This window comes from Chlorocebus sabaeus, chromosome X (genome assembly GCF_047675955.1).
Source record: "Chlorocebus sabaeus isolate Y175 chromosome X, mChlSab1.0.hap1, whole genome shotgun sequence".
In the NCBI taxonomy this organism is placed as follows: Eukaryota; Metazoa; Chordata; class Mammalia; order Primates; family Cercopithecidae; genus Chlorocebus; species Chlorocebus sabaeus.
The window spans coordinates 72,734,517-72,749,497 of NC_132933.1; the positions used below are offsets into that span (position 1 = coordinate 72,734,517).

A 14,981-nucleotide genomic window follows, 5' to 3' on the forward strand; every position below is an offset into this window, starting at 1 on the left:
CCTTGATTTCTTTCTCTTGCCTGATTGCCCTAGCCAGAACTTCCAACACTGTGTTGAATAGGAGTGGTGAGAGTGGGCATCCCTGTCTTGTGCCAGTTTTCAAAGGGAATTTTTCCAGTTTTTGCCCATTCAGTATGATATTGGCTGTGGGTTTGTCATAAATAGCTCTTATTATTTTGAGGTACGTTCCATCAATACCGAATTTATTGAGCGTTTTTAGCATGAAGGGCTGTTGAAGTTTGTCAAAAGCCTTTTCTGCATCTATTGAGATAATCATGTGGTTCTTGTCTTTGGTTCTGTTTATATGCTGGATTATGTTTATTGATTTGCGAATGTTGAACCAGCCTTGCATCCCAGGGATGAAGCCCACTTGATCATGGTGGATAAGCTTTTTGATGTGTTGCTGAATCCGGTTTGCCAGTATTTTATTGAGGATTTTTGCATCGATGTTCATCAGGGATGTTGGTCTAAAATTCTCTTTTTTGGTTGTGTCTCTGCCAGGCTTTGGTATCAGGATGATGTTGGCCTCATAAAATGAGTTAGGGAGGATTCCCTCTTTTTCTATTGATTGGAATAGTTTCAGAAGGAATGGTACCAACTCCTCCTTGTACCTCTGGTAGAATTCAGCTGTGAATCCATCTGGTCCTGGACTTTTTTTGGTTGGTAGGCTATTAATTATTGCCTCAATTTCAGAGCCTGCTATTGGTCTATTCAGGGATTCAACTTCTTCCTGGTTTAGTCTTGGAAGAGTGTAAGTGTCCAGGAAATTATCCATTTCTTCTAGATTTTCCAGTTTATTTGCGTAGAGGTGTTTATAGTATTCTCTGATGGTAGTTTGTATTTCTGTGGGGTCGGTGGTGATATCCCCTTTATCATTTTTAATTGCGTCGATTTGATTCTTCTCTCTTTTCTTCTTTATTAGTCTTGCTAGTGGTCTGTCAATTTTGTTGATCTTTTCAAAAAACCAACTCCTGGATTCATTGATTTTTTGGAGGGTTTTTTGTGTCTCTATCTCCTTCAGTTCTGCTCTGATCTTAGTTATTTCTTGCCTTCTGCTAGCTTTCGAATGTGTTTGCTCTTGCTTCTCTAGTTCTTTTAATTGCGATGTCAGAGTGTCAATTTTAGATCTTTCCTGCTTTCTCTTGTGGGCATTTAGTGCTATAAATTTCCCTCTACAGACTGCTTTAAATGTGTCCCAGAGATTCTGGTATGTTGTATCTTTGTTCTCATTGGTTTCAAAGAACATCTTTATTTCTGCCTTCATTTCGTTATGTACCCAGTAGTCATTCAGGAGCAGGTTGTTCAGTTTCCATGTAGTTGAGCGGTTTTGATTGAGTTTCTTAGTCCTGAGTTCTAGTTTGATTGCACTGTGGTCTGAGAGACAGTTTGTTATAATTTCTGTTCTTGTACATTTGCTGAGGAGTGCTTTACTTCCAATTATGTGGTCAATTTTGGAGTAAGTACGATGTGGTGCTGAGAAGAATGTATATTCTGTTGATTTGGGGTGGAGAGTTCTATAGATGTCTATTAGGTCTGCTTGCTGCAGAGATGAGTTCAATTCCTGGATATCCTTGTTAACTTTCTGTCTCGTTGATCTGTCTAATGTTGACAGTGGAGTGTTGAAGTCTCCCATGATTATTGTATGGGAGTCTAAGTCTCTTTGTAAGTCTCTAAGGACTTGCTTTATGAATCTGGGTGCTCCTGTATTGGGTGCATATATATTTAGGATAGTTAGCTCTTCCTGTTGAATTGATCCCTTTACCATTATGTAATGGCCTTCTTTGTCTCTTTTGATCTTTGATGGTTTAAAGTCTGTTTTATCAGAGACTAGTATTGCAACCCCCGCTTTTTTTTGTTCTCCATTTGCTTGGTAAATCTTCCTCCATCCCTTTATTTTGAGCCTATGTATGTCTCTGCGTGTGAGATGGGTCTCCTGAATACAGCAGACTGATGGGTCTTGACTCTTTTTCCAGTTTGCCAGTCTGTGTCTTTTAATTGGAGCATTTAGTCCATTTACATTTAAGGTTAAGATTGTTATGTGTGAACTTGATCCTGCCATTATGATATTAACTGGTTATTTTGCTCGTTAGTTGATGCAGTTTCTTCCTAGCCTCGATGGTCTTTACATTTTGGCATGTTTTTGCAATGGCTGGTACCGGTTGTTCCTTTCCATGTTTAGTGCTTCCTTCAGGGTCTCTTGTAAGGCAGGCCTAGTGGTGACAAAATCTCTAAGCATTTGCTTATCTGTAAAGGATTTTATTTCTCCTTCAGTTATGTAACTTAGTTTGGCTGGATATAAAATTCTGGGTTGAAAATTCTTTTCTTTAAGAATGTTGAATATTGGCCCCCACTCTCTTCTGGCTTGAAGAGTTTCTGCCGAGAGATCTGCTGTTAGTCTGATGGGCTTCCCTTTGTGGGTAACCCGACCTTTCTCTCTGGCTGCCCTTAAGATTTTTTCCTTCATTTCAACTTTGGTGAATCTGGCAATTATGTGTCTTGGAGTTGCTCTTCTCGAGGAGTATCTTTGTGGCGTTCTCTGTATTTCCTGGATCTGAATGTTGGCCTGCCCTACTAGGTTGGGGAAGTTCTCCTGGATGATATCCTGAAGAGTGTTTTCCAACTTGGTTCCATTTTCCCCCTCACTTTCAGGCACCCCAATCAGACGTAGATTTGGTCTTTTTACATAATCCCATACTTCTTGCAGGCTTTGTTCATTTCTTTTTCTTCTTTTTTCTTTTGGTTTCTCTTCTCGCTTCATTTCATTCATTTGATCCTCAATCGCTGACATTCTTTCTTCCAGTTGATCGAGTCGGTTACTGAAGCTTGTGCATTTGTCACGTATTTCTCGTGTCATGGTTTTAGTCTCTTTCATTTCGTTTATGACCTTCTCTGCATTAATTACTCTAGCCATCAATTCTTCCACTTTTTTTTCAAGATTTTTAGTTTCTTTGCGCTGGGTACGTAATTCCTCCTTTAGCTCTGAGAAATTTGATGGACTGAAGCCTTCTTCTCTCATCTCGTCGAAGTCATTCTCCGTCCAGCTTTGATCCGTTGCTGGCGATTAGCTGCGCTCCTTTGCCGGGGGAGACGCGCTCTTATTTTTTGAATTTCCAGCTTTTCTGCCCTGCTTTTTCCCCATCTTTTTGGTTTTATCTGCCTCTGGTCTTTGATGATGGTGATGTACTGATGGGGTTTTGGTGTAGGTGTCCTTCCTGTTTGATAGTTTTCCTTCTACCAGTCAGGACCCTCAGCTGTAGGTCTGTTGGAGATTGCTTGAGGTCCACTCCAGACCCTGTTTGCCTGGGTATCAGCAGCAGAGGCTGCAGAAGATAGAATATTTCTGAACAGCTAGTGTACCTGTCTGATTCTTGCTTTGGAAGCTTCCTCTCAGGAGTGTACTCCACCCTGTGAGGTGTGGGGTGTCAGACTGCCCCTAGTGGGGGATGTCTCCCAGTTAGGCTACTCAGGGGTCAGGGACCCACTTGAGCAGGGAGTCTGTCCCTTCTCAGATCTCAACCTCCGTGTTGGGAGATCCACTGCTCTCTTCAAAGCTGTCAGACAGAGTCGTTTGCGTCTGCAGAGCTTTCTGTTGTTATTGTTTACTGTGCCCTGTCCCCAGAGGTGGAGTCTACAGAGACAGGCAGGTTTCCTTGAGCTGCTGTGAGCTCCACCCAGTTCGAGCTTCCCAGCAGCTTTGTTTACCTACTTAAGCCTCAGCAATGGCGGGTGCCCCTCCCCCAGCCTCGCTGCTGCCTTGCCGGTAGATCACAGACTGCCGTGCTAGCAATGAGGGAGGCTCCGTGGGTGTGGGACCCTCCCGGCCAGGTGTGGGATATGATCTCCTGGTGTGCCTGTTTGCTTAAAGCGCAGTTTTGGGGTGGGAGTTACCCGATTTTCCAGGTGTTGTGTGTCTCAGTTCCCCTGGCTAGGAAAAGGGATTCCCTTCCCCCTTGCGCTTTCCAGGTGAGGGGATGCCTCGCCCTGCTTCAGCTCTTGCTGGTCGGGCTGCAGCAGCTGAGCAGCACCGATCATCTGGCACTCCCCAGTGAAATGAACCCAGTACCTCAGTTGAAAATGCAGAAATCACCTGTCTTCTGTGTCGCTGGCGCTGGGAGTTGGAGACTGGAGCTGTTCCTATTCGGCCATCTTGCTCCGCCCCCATGTTTAGCTTTTAATTTATCAAAATGACATGAAATAATTGTGAGGAAAAGATAAAAACATTAAAAAAAAAAAACATAGCATGGTGATTTTGCCACTTAAAGGGACTTGACTGTTGAACAAATAATCAACAAGAGTTTTCTCTGTGGAATTTTGAATATTGTTTAGATTCAATCAGATATAAAGTCTAAGAACCAGTCTGGGGTTAAATGAAAAGGAGAAAGCAGTGATGGAGGATGCTTTTCTAGGTAAAGAGGGGGAAAAGAAAAATTTCAAATTGTTATCATCTATTGAGATTTGCTAGCTTAATATGCTTTTTTGAGACCCTCCAGGTGGAAATGCCCTTTACAGAATAAATAATTTTGAATCTGAAGCTAAATTTTTTTATTTCTATGCGTGACACTTATTGTAAGCCTCATAGAGAATGAGCATTGCTTAGCTAGGGTGAGGATAGTGACATCATCCCTCTGTAAGAGACTAGACATTATCTTGCTTCCTTTTAACTCACCAGGAAGGCCTGGCCATACGGAAAGATTTTTGATATAAATCTCCAAATAAAAACCATACCTGAGCCATCCCAATTCTTCTGAACCTGGGTATATAAGCGTAGAGGGTGAGAGAGAAGTTCACAGTGGCAACACTCATTGAAGTGGAAACTTTTCACAATATCTATGTATTCAGCACCTATAATGCACAAAACTCAAAGTTATTTTTACTATTCTGCCTAGAAGAGTGTTTCATAATTCAAAATATTTAAAGATTTTGTTTTTAAGGGAAGGAAAATGATAGTCAACATATGTGAAGTACCAGATATATAGCTATGCACTATTTTACCTGTGTTACTTCATCTAATCCTCCCAAATACTTCAGGAGGTGAATATAATCCCATTTCACAGATAAGAAAACAGACTCAGAAGCTGTTACTTGAATAGGTAACAATTTTTGAACACTTAACCATGTGCCAAACACTAATCTAAATGTTTTGCATGTACCAACTCAATCCTCACACTTCCCATTTTACATATGAGAAAACTAGTGAGTGGCAGGGCTGAAATTTGCACCCAAATATTTCTATGTTCTTAGGAACCTAGATATACTCAGGTCACCTCTGCTGAAAATGATTTATTATAAAGATATATGGAGAGGCACAGAGGGTGGTACACCATTTTACTAACTGCAAAAACAGACTGCTCTAGCAGTTTGACAAGATCTGGATTATTAATAATTCTAATAAATGTTCCCCTCAGAAGCTGATGTCTGTTGCTTCTGCCTCTAGAATTACAGCTTTGTGGTGATGTAATGATCACCATCATCAACTTACTCTGTTTCTTCTCCAGTCAGCACCCATTATTGACATAACCAATCTTTCTTTTAAACTCTATGAGACAGGTTCCAATGGGATTATCCCATCAGTGCCCCAGCAGCCCACCTACTGGGTAAAGTTCTTATGCTAGACTGTCTCAAATCCCGTCAAAAAGCCCATTGTGTGTCTGCAGATGTGGGATGGTCATCTAAGAGCACCTCAGGAGGGTACAGTGAGCATGGAAGAAACCTTGAATGTCCTAGCTTGAACATTGATCCCCCGAGCCCATTTTTATTATGGTGTACTAACATATCTGTGGCGCTGGATTCTTACATCATTTCCATTAACTCAGCAAATTTCCCACCTCGTAGATCAGGGCCACAGGGCATAAAGTCTACATGCTTTCCTGAGAAAAAAACGAATGTTTGTTGGGTGCTTACTGTGTACAGGTGTGTCACAAACTTTTGTGTTGTAATTCTCCTAACAATCCCATAAGGTAAGATATTATTCCCTCTTTATAATAGGCTGGACCTGAGGTTCATAACAATACAGTGTTCTCAGACGTAGAGATTGAAAAAGGCTGAATTTAAAACCAGGTCTGTTTGGATCCAAAGCCCATAATGTTTACACTCTGCCAAATTGTCTCTGAAAGAGAGGCGTCTGCCAAATTCACTAATGGAGATTTATTCTGCAGGACAGTTTGGATTTTAGGTAGCAATAGCAGCTACCTTTTTTCCCCAGCATTTCTTATGTACTGAACACTGTGTTAAGCAGTTACTAAATGTTATTGCTAATCACAATTCTGGTGAAGGTATTATTGCTTACCCTTTTTTACGCATGAGGAAACTAAACTTTAGAAAAATTAAGCAACTTGACTATGATGAAGACTTAGTACATAGCCCAGCCCTTATTGGAGCCTTGGCTCTTAATCATTAGATGTACTGTTTCCCATTTGAAGGCCTCAGAAAACAGCAATACTTAAACACTCACTACCAGTAGAATTTGAGGCATAATGGCCAGGTTTGTAAGATTTTTTTTTTTAAGTGAGAGATTGTAATACTTCTATTTATAGGGTGATCTCTGTCTGAGGTTCTCTTCTTTGTGGAGATAAACATATCAGAAACGCTGTCTGTTACCCACCACGGCAACCCCAATCTTTAAGCCCCAGTGCAACTATGAAATGACTTGATACCCACCTTATGCAGGGATGTTAATCTCCTCATTACAGTCCTCTGCTTTTTCTCCTGGAGCAAATAGTGCTGGATAACCATGGGTGCTGGGTCTGACCAGTTAGGAGTCACTGCTCTTCTGAGGATGGCAGACTGTTAGGGTCTTTGGGGTCGAACACACAGTTTTATTGTTTTAAGCCTTCTCTGCATGAGCAGGCTCTGCTCATGTAAATTACTACTGAGAGGTGGGGGTTGAGGGTTGCCATTACTAGGGCAAATACATCAAGAGCCTGTAAGTTAACTGCTTCTCTACAGTAGAATGATTCAAAGAGAAGTGGCCTCAGATCATTTCAAGTCCTTGGAGTATTTGCTATTGACTGAGCTATCATTTTCTGCTTATGACGTGGAGCTATGCTAGTGTAGACCAGCGTCTTAGTGTCCTGAAGGGTCTCGAGTACTTGTAAATCTTCCACTGAAAGCAGCTCACTAGGGGGGAACAGCAGTGGGCCACTCAGGGTCCTCCAAGAAGCCTCCAATGTATACATCCCTACAAAGTGTTACTGTTTCTTCTCTGGCTCTTGGGCTATCCCCTCTGAACAGGAGAGGAGGAAGCAGTGGCAGCCAGCTTCCTTGGTGACTTCTTTCCTCCCTATGAATACCCAGAAAATGGTGTTATTTGTGACTATCCAGGCCTCCTACTCCCTCATGGAACTGATGCGGACATTGAGACCCACAGAAGAACATGCCTGATAAATATGCTCTATCCACATCAAATCAATGGATTTTCATGGCTCCAAGATATGAGGTATGGTAATATTTAATTTGACAACATCAACAGTACCTTTTTTTTTTTTTGGAGACAGAGTCTCGCTCTGTTGCCAAGGCTGGAGTGCAGTGGTGCAATCCCGGCTGACTTCAGTCTCTGCCTTTGGGTTCAAGCAATTCTCCTGTCTCAGCCTCTGAGTAGCTGGGGTTACAGGCACGCGCCACCATGTTTGGGTCATTTTTGTATTTTTAGTAGAGACGGGGTTTCGCCATGTTGACCAGCTTGGTCTTGAACTCCTGACCTCAGGCAATCCTCCCATCTCGGCCTCTCAAAGTGCTAGAATTACAGGCGTGAGCCACTGCGCCTAGCCAAGAGTGCTTTTTATTCAGTAGATCTTTTCTGGTGTGTGAAACTTTACTAACCTTCAACCTATTTTTCTCATGTGGCTAAGGATTTATCATTTATTTCATCATTGTCATCATTGTCATTACTATTATTCAAAAACTTGAATTTCTCTAACACCTACTAATTTACAGCATGCCTTCACATATGCCATGAAAATTCAGTCTCACAACTCAAAAGAGGGAGGCCGGACAGGATATTATTAACCTCGTTTTATAGATGAATGTCAGGAGATAAAGATATTGAGCGATTGCTCCAACGTCAAACCCATCCACCTGTGGAACTAAGTTTCTAGGAGTCTCCCCACTTTATCTGCTCCAGAGAATATTGGCATGCTTTGCCCAAATGCCACCCTAGCAACCAAATTATTTTAACAACTATGCCACCAGCCGCATTGCCTGGCTTTCCATTATTTGAGACTCATTCTTTTGAGCTACTGCTTTTGCTACAAATTCCTTGGAAAAAAAAAAATATCCCATTAAGCAGTACTTACCACTCACACATTCAATGTGATTTTTTTTTTTTTTTTTTTTTTTTTTTTGAGACAGAGTTTTGCTCTTGTTGCCCAGGCTGGAGTGCCATGGCACGATCACGGCTCACTGCAACCTCTGCCTTCCAGTTTTAAGCAATTCTCCTGCCTCAGCCTCCCGAGTAGCTGGGATTACAGGTGCCACCGCCATGCCCAACTAATTTTTTTGGATTTTTAGTAGAAACAGGGTTTCACCATGTTGGCCAGGCTGGTCTCGAACTCCTGACCTCGTGATCCACCCACCTCGGCCTCCCAAAGTGCTGCGATTACAGACGTGAGCCACCACGCTCAGCGTCAATGTGATTTTTATTTATTTATTTACTTTCTTGAGATGGCGTTTTGGTCTTGTTGCCCAGGCTGGAGTGCAATGTCGCGACCTTGGCTCACTGCAACCTCTGCCTCCTGGGTTCAAGGTATTTTCCTGCCTCAGCCTCCCGAGTAGCTGGGATTACAGGTGCCCGCCACCATGACCGGCTAATTTTGTATTTTTAGTAGAGATGGGGTTTCTCCATGTTGGTCAGGCTGGTCTGGAACTCCCAACCTCAGGTGATCCGCCGGCCTCAGCCTCCCATAGTGCTGGGATTACATGCGTGAGGCACCGCACCCGGCTGATTTGTTTTCTTTTTTTTGAGACAGAGTTTCACTCTTGTTTCCCAGACTGGAGTACAATGGCACAATCTCGGCTCACTGCAACCTCCACTGAAGCGATTCTCCTGCCTCAGCCTCCTGAGTAGCTGGGATTAACAGGCATGCACCACCATGCCCCACTAATTTTGTATTTTTAGTAGAGACAGGGTTTCACCATGTTGGTCAGGCTGGTCTCAAACTTCTGACCTCAGGTCATCCGCCCGCCTCGGCCTCCCAGAGTGCTGGGACTACAGGTGTGAGCCACCACGCCCGGCCAGTGTGTATTTATATATCTAAATTCAGCAAGTTAACTGCCTAGCCTTGATCAGATAATAGAGAATTAGAAAGTCCAAATAGACTTTGATTGGGGTGGAGGTTATCAAGGATAATATCTGCTGCCCAGAAACAGAGTGATGGTTGAAGAGTTGGAAATCCAGTGCTGGAGGGGAGTACTTCACAGGGACACAAAAAAGTAGAAAGTATGCTGCAAATACGTTTGCCAGCCTCCTTATTGGGCTTGCAGCCAGCCTTATCCCTTCCACAATTGATTACTTCAGTAGCTGTCAGGGTTGGGGGAGAAATTTGTCAGCCTTAGTCTATTTGTCAGAACCTCTCCAGACACTGGAAAACATCCTTATTTCTGTGACACTTTTTGGTAGGAAACAATCACATTCCCGTCAATCTTAATGTGTTTTATAAGCCTTGGAATACATTTAAACAGGAATTTAACCCTTCTGTGAAGACGTGCCACTTTAGTGGCATCTTTTTTAAATTAGAGGAGAGACTGAAGGAGGGGAAAGGGCCGCTCTCATTAAATGGTGCTGAAAAGAAAAAGCAAAAAATATGAAGCTTCCTCTACCCTGTTACAAAATCTCATTTAGAGCAGCCTCTGTGCTGTCTCCTGCTTTGCAAAATAGCCCAGGGAAGCTGACATGGACTCACTTTAAAATTAAGTGTAGTCAGCTTTTTACAAGGATATCGCTTGTCCCCAAATACTTCTCCACTATTTGTCAACTGAAGTATCTTAAGTTCCACCATAATACCATCCTTGAGGTTTTTGAATGTATCAATACTCAGTTGAGGGATCACACCTGTAATCCCAGCACTTTGGGAGGCTGAGATGGGCAGGTCATTTGAGATTAGGAGTTCGAGACCAGTGTGACCAACATGGTGAAACCCTGTCTCTACTGAAAATACAAAAATTAGCTGGGTGTGGTAGCACATTCCTGTAATCCCAGCTACTTGTGAGGCTGAGGCAGGAGAATCGCTTGAACCCCAGAGGCAGAGGTTGCAGTGAGCTGAGATCGCCAGTGCATGCCAGCCTGGGCAACAGAGTGAGACTCTGTTTCAAAAAACAAAAACAAAAACAAAAAAACAAACAAAAACCTCATTTGGAGGGGAATCTGAAACTGAAGCTAATATTTTGTTATGGAGCTTCTCAAACTACAATGTTCAAACTAGTTGCATCAGTATCATCTGGGAACTTGTTACAAGTGCATATTATTGGTTTCACCCCAGACATAAAGTATAGGTAGAGAGAGGCAATCTGTGTTTTAATAAGCCTTCAGGTGATTCTGATGGATGCTAAAGTTTGAGAACCATTGCCTTAGTAAGATTTTGTTTATCAGATACTTTTTATCCTGCATAGTAATTTATCATTATAGCTAGTTTTTTAGCACTTACTACATGCCAGATACTAGCCCTTTACAAACATTATTTAATTCTCAGAATAACCTCACAATGTGAATATTATTATTTTTTTTTTGTTTAAGATGAAAAAAACTATGTCTGAGATTAAGTTACTTACCCAAGTTTAGCTAGTGAGTGGTGAAGCCTATGTAGTAGATCATAGGCCTTCTGGATAGATAAGTGATTTTCAACCTTGTATCTACATTAATATCACTTGAGAGCTTATAAAAATCTCCAGATCAAGTTTATACCCCAAAACAATTACATCAGCATTTCTGGTGGTGGTGCACTTTGTTAACTTTTGAAATCTCTCCAGATGATTTTAATATGCAGCCAAGACTGAGAACAACATTTGTTCTGTACCCCGACTGCACATTAGAACCACCTGAAAAGCTTAAATCTTGACGCTAAATTAAACTATTTGAATCTAATTCTCTAAAATGAGGCTAAAGATTCCCAGCTGGCCAGTGAGAATTGGGAACCTTTGCTCTAGATAATGCTTTACCACCTCTATGGGCTTTAGAGAATATGGCCTATGGAAATAAATCTTGATTGGTACTGGACGCCTGATGGGGATAGAGATGTTAAAAGGCAGCAAAGGCAAACTGTATTCACAGTGTTGCCAAGGGCATGCCTGCCCAAAGCAAGTTTATGCTTTCTGTAATTATGGGTGTTTCTTCTATCCTGACCCCCTATTCCCAAATGCAAGATTCCATTTGGTCCTTACAAAATAAGCAGTATATAGTATAAATGTTAAGTGCAAGGCTCTGAAACATAGGCATTTGCCACCTGAGTGACCATGGGCAAATCAGGGATCCTCTTTGTCCCTCAGTGTCTTCATCTGTAAAATGTAAATAATATATTACCTACCATAAAACTCTTCAGAGGGTCATTGTATGGACTAAGGGAGATGATTCATGTAACATGCTTAGCAAGTAAAAGTGTAAGTGTTCACTAAGTGTTAGCCTCTGAGCCTCAGTTTCTTTATCTGTCAACTGGGGATGAATGCACCCACTCTGCCTATCTCAGAAGGCTATTGCTAGGATGGATCAAAGAACATATGTATGTGAAGGGAACTTTGTAAACTGAACTAGGCTTTATACCTATTAGAGGTTATGAGTTCTTACCATTTCCCTTAAGGCAGACAAAAAGAGTCATTGCCAGAGAGGTTAAAGGGGTCCTTAAAGTCACTGACTCTTGGGGCAAAAAAAAAAAAAAAAAAAAAAAAAAACCTTTAGAAATCACTAGTTCTACACATTCATTGTTCAGATGATACAAATGGAATTCAGGGAGGAAGAGGGACTTGTCCAGGTCACCAGAAATTAGTGGCACAGCTCAGAGGAGATTCCAGTATTGCTGATGCTAGGTCCTAAGCTTTTGCAGCTATTTCACATTCTCTACTTCATTTTGTCCCTGTCTGCCTTCCTCCCACACCACCCCAGCTCCCAAGCTCTACTCTTCATATCCTGAACTATAAACACAGGCTGACCTGCTGTGCATCATTAAACACCAGGACTGCTTCTTTTTAGAGTCCATGGAATTAATGTGATTAAGATTCACCCTCACAGGCTGTGTAAAGCAAAGACTGTGTGAGTCAGGAACTTAGGGATCCTTCTGAACTGAGAAGTGAAGGTGGCGTATTTCTAATGGTCTGTACTTTTGGACCTCACTCAACTAGTACACACTGCTCTGGCCTCCCTAACACACTAAACAGGAAACTTGCAGATATTGAACAGGATCTATCTCACCTTCCTTATCTAGTTTCCAGATAAGACATGATAGTTTTTATTTCTGGTCAGATTTGATGATAGTCTAAAAAAATTGTTATTTGATGGTTAGAGGTGGGCTGAGGGGAGGATGGTGTGTTTAGTCTTAAAGTTAAGGCCAGACTTATGCCAGATAGGGCAGAGGAATTGACTTCCCATGCCACGTTATGTGTGGTAGCTTAGAAGTTTCACTTATGAGAAACTATCTCATTGATACTTAAGGTATGATGCCTGAAATCCCACAACTATTTGTTTATTGTCACTACCCCATTTTGTACATGGGATTCCATGTGTGGAAGTGCTCTGCACCTATCTTCCAATAATTTTTAAAGAGCAAAAACTAAATCTACCTGCATCTCCTTTCTCCCTCTCTGTCCCATACACTAAAAAATTAAAAATAATAAATACATGACTTAAAAGCATCTGTAAAGATTTCCTTTACAATTAATCATGAAAACCCTTAAATTGCCCTCCATCTGTGTTACAAATTAGTTTCAGTCTGTTTTAAAAGACCAAAACGAATTGATATGACCTGCAAATTAATAAAATTTATGACATTCACACTAACTTCTTCTTAAGAAGTTAACAAATAGAATCACTTTGAACATCCCCAAAGGCCTGTCCTCTCATCTTCTGCAGGCCTACATAGTTTCCATGATGAAATGTTAATGTCCTGATTTCTATTGACTTGTGCAGCAGGTATCTAGATTTATTGAGGCCAAAAGAATGGCTGAATTATTTAATAAGGAGGAAGGGTGGAGAATGCTGTTAGAAATCCTATTTTATTTAGGCCATATACATTCAAAGCCCATGGATCATTTGTATACTTTTTAATGTTTCAGTGTTTAAATTCTAAACAACTCATTTTTGAAGCAACTGTATTCTAAGTTCTAAATATAGTTGCTTCAAAGGAGAGCCAGTTGGCAGGATATGATGACTATAGGCTCACATTTTGATAGCCTGGAATCAATGGTAAATAGGACTGGCTCATGATGGTCTATGTTTAAATTTTCAAAAAATGTGAGCTGGTTGACATCAAGCAGCTTGAAAATGGCTATGGTGGGAGCACACACACAACAGCACATCAACTTTTTCATTTTATTTATTTTCAGAGACTCAGTTGTAAAATTTTATTAGCTTCTGCATGGATTCAAAATGTTCATTTGTTTACTGATATATACAAGCAAACATTGTGAAAATAGCATTTTTACTTCCTTTCCCAGCATCGATTGTGTGGTATTAATCACTCCAGTTTTCACTTGATTAATTATAGCATTGTATACCGACTTCCATCTTTTTACATTTTAACTTATTTATGGCTTTATATTTGCAGTGAACTTCTTGTAAGTATATCCTAGGGTATTGTTTTTCTTTATCCAGCATGACAACCTCTGCCTTTTAATTGGGGTATTAAAAGACTATGACTAATTGGAGCATTAAAAGACTAGACTATTCTCATTTAATGTTTCTAATGATACAGTTAGGCTTAAATCTACCTTCTAGTTTGTATTTCATTTGTCCCATCTCTTAATTGTACATTTTCACTTTTTTCTGCCTTCATTTGGATTGACCATTTTTGTGATGGCATTTTTACTCTTTTGTTGCCTTATTAGCTATAATTTATCACAGTCTACCTTAAAATATGTATTAGTTCATGTACAGTATAGGAACTTTGCCTTTGTTTACTTTCATTTTTCTCTCTCCCAGCCTTATTGCTATTGTCATATATTTTACTTCTACATATGTTTTCGATAACACATTTTAATTTTTTTGTCTAAAGACAGTTATCTTTTAAAGACATTTAAATAAGATATATGTGTGTATATATGCGTATATATATGTACATATGTGTGTATATATATGTATATAGAGAGATAGATATTTTCATGTTGTTACCATTATCACTGCTCTATATTCCATTATATAGGTACATATTTCCATCTGGTATTGTTTTCATTCTGCCCAAATCATTTCCTTTGATGTTTCTGATAGCTCAAGTCTGATGGTGATGAATTCTTTCAACTTTTATATATGTTAAGAAGTCTTTATTTCATTTTTGAAAAACATTTTATTTAGTATAGTATTGTGGCTTTGTATTTGTACATTCTTGCATACTACAAATACATACTTGAAATTGGGTAATTTATAAAGAAAATAGTTTTAATTGGCTCATGGTTCTGCAGGCTGTACAGGCTTCTGTTTCTGGGGATGCCTCCCGAAACTTACAATCATGATAGAAGGCAAAGGGGGAGCAGGCACGGGTCTTATGTGGCTGGAGTAGGAGGAACAGAGAGAAGCGGGGAGGTGTCATACATGTATAAACAACCAGCTCTCATGATAACTCACTCTCACAAGAACAGCAAGGCGGAAGTCCTCTCCCATGATCCAGTCACACCTCCCACCAGGCCCCTCATCCAACATTGGGAATTACAATTCAACATAAGATTGGGGTGAGGATACAAGTCCAAACCATGGAAGTCCTCCCCCATGATCCAGTCACCTGCCACCAGGTCCCTCATCCAACACTGGGGTTTACAATTCAACATGAGATTTGGGTGGGGAGGCACAAATC

The 14,981-nt window shown here is 40.8% G+C and overlaps 1 long non-coding RNA gene across 9 annotated transcripts in view; it reads left to right on the plus strand.

Annotated features, from left to right (window-relative positions):
- Positions 1-14,981, plus strand: part of LOC103232254 (uncharacterized) — a 120,278-nt gene that overhangs the window by 76,135 nt on the left and 29,162 nt on the right. The window contains exon 5 of one of the 9 annotated variants that reach the window (XR_012091943.1): positions 7,321-7,435. The exons of the other annotated variants lie outside the window; for them this stretch is intronic. This is a non-coding gene — a long non-coding RNA (uncharacterized lncRNA). The remainder of the gene's footprint in view (positions 1-7,320; positions 7,436-14,981) is intronic. 9 annotated transcript variants of the gene reach the window in all.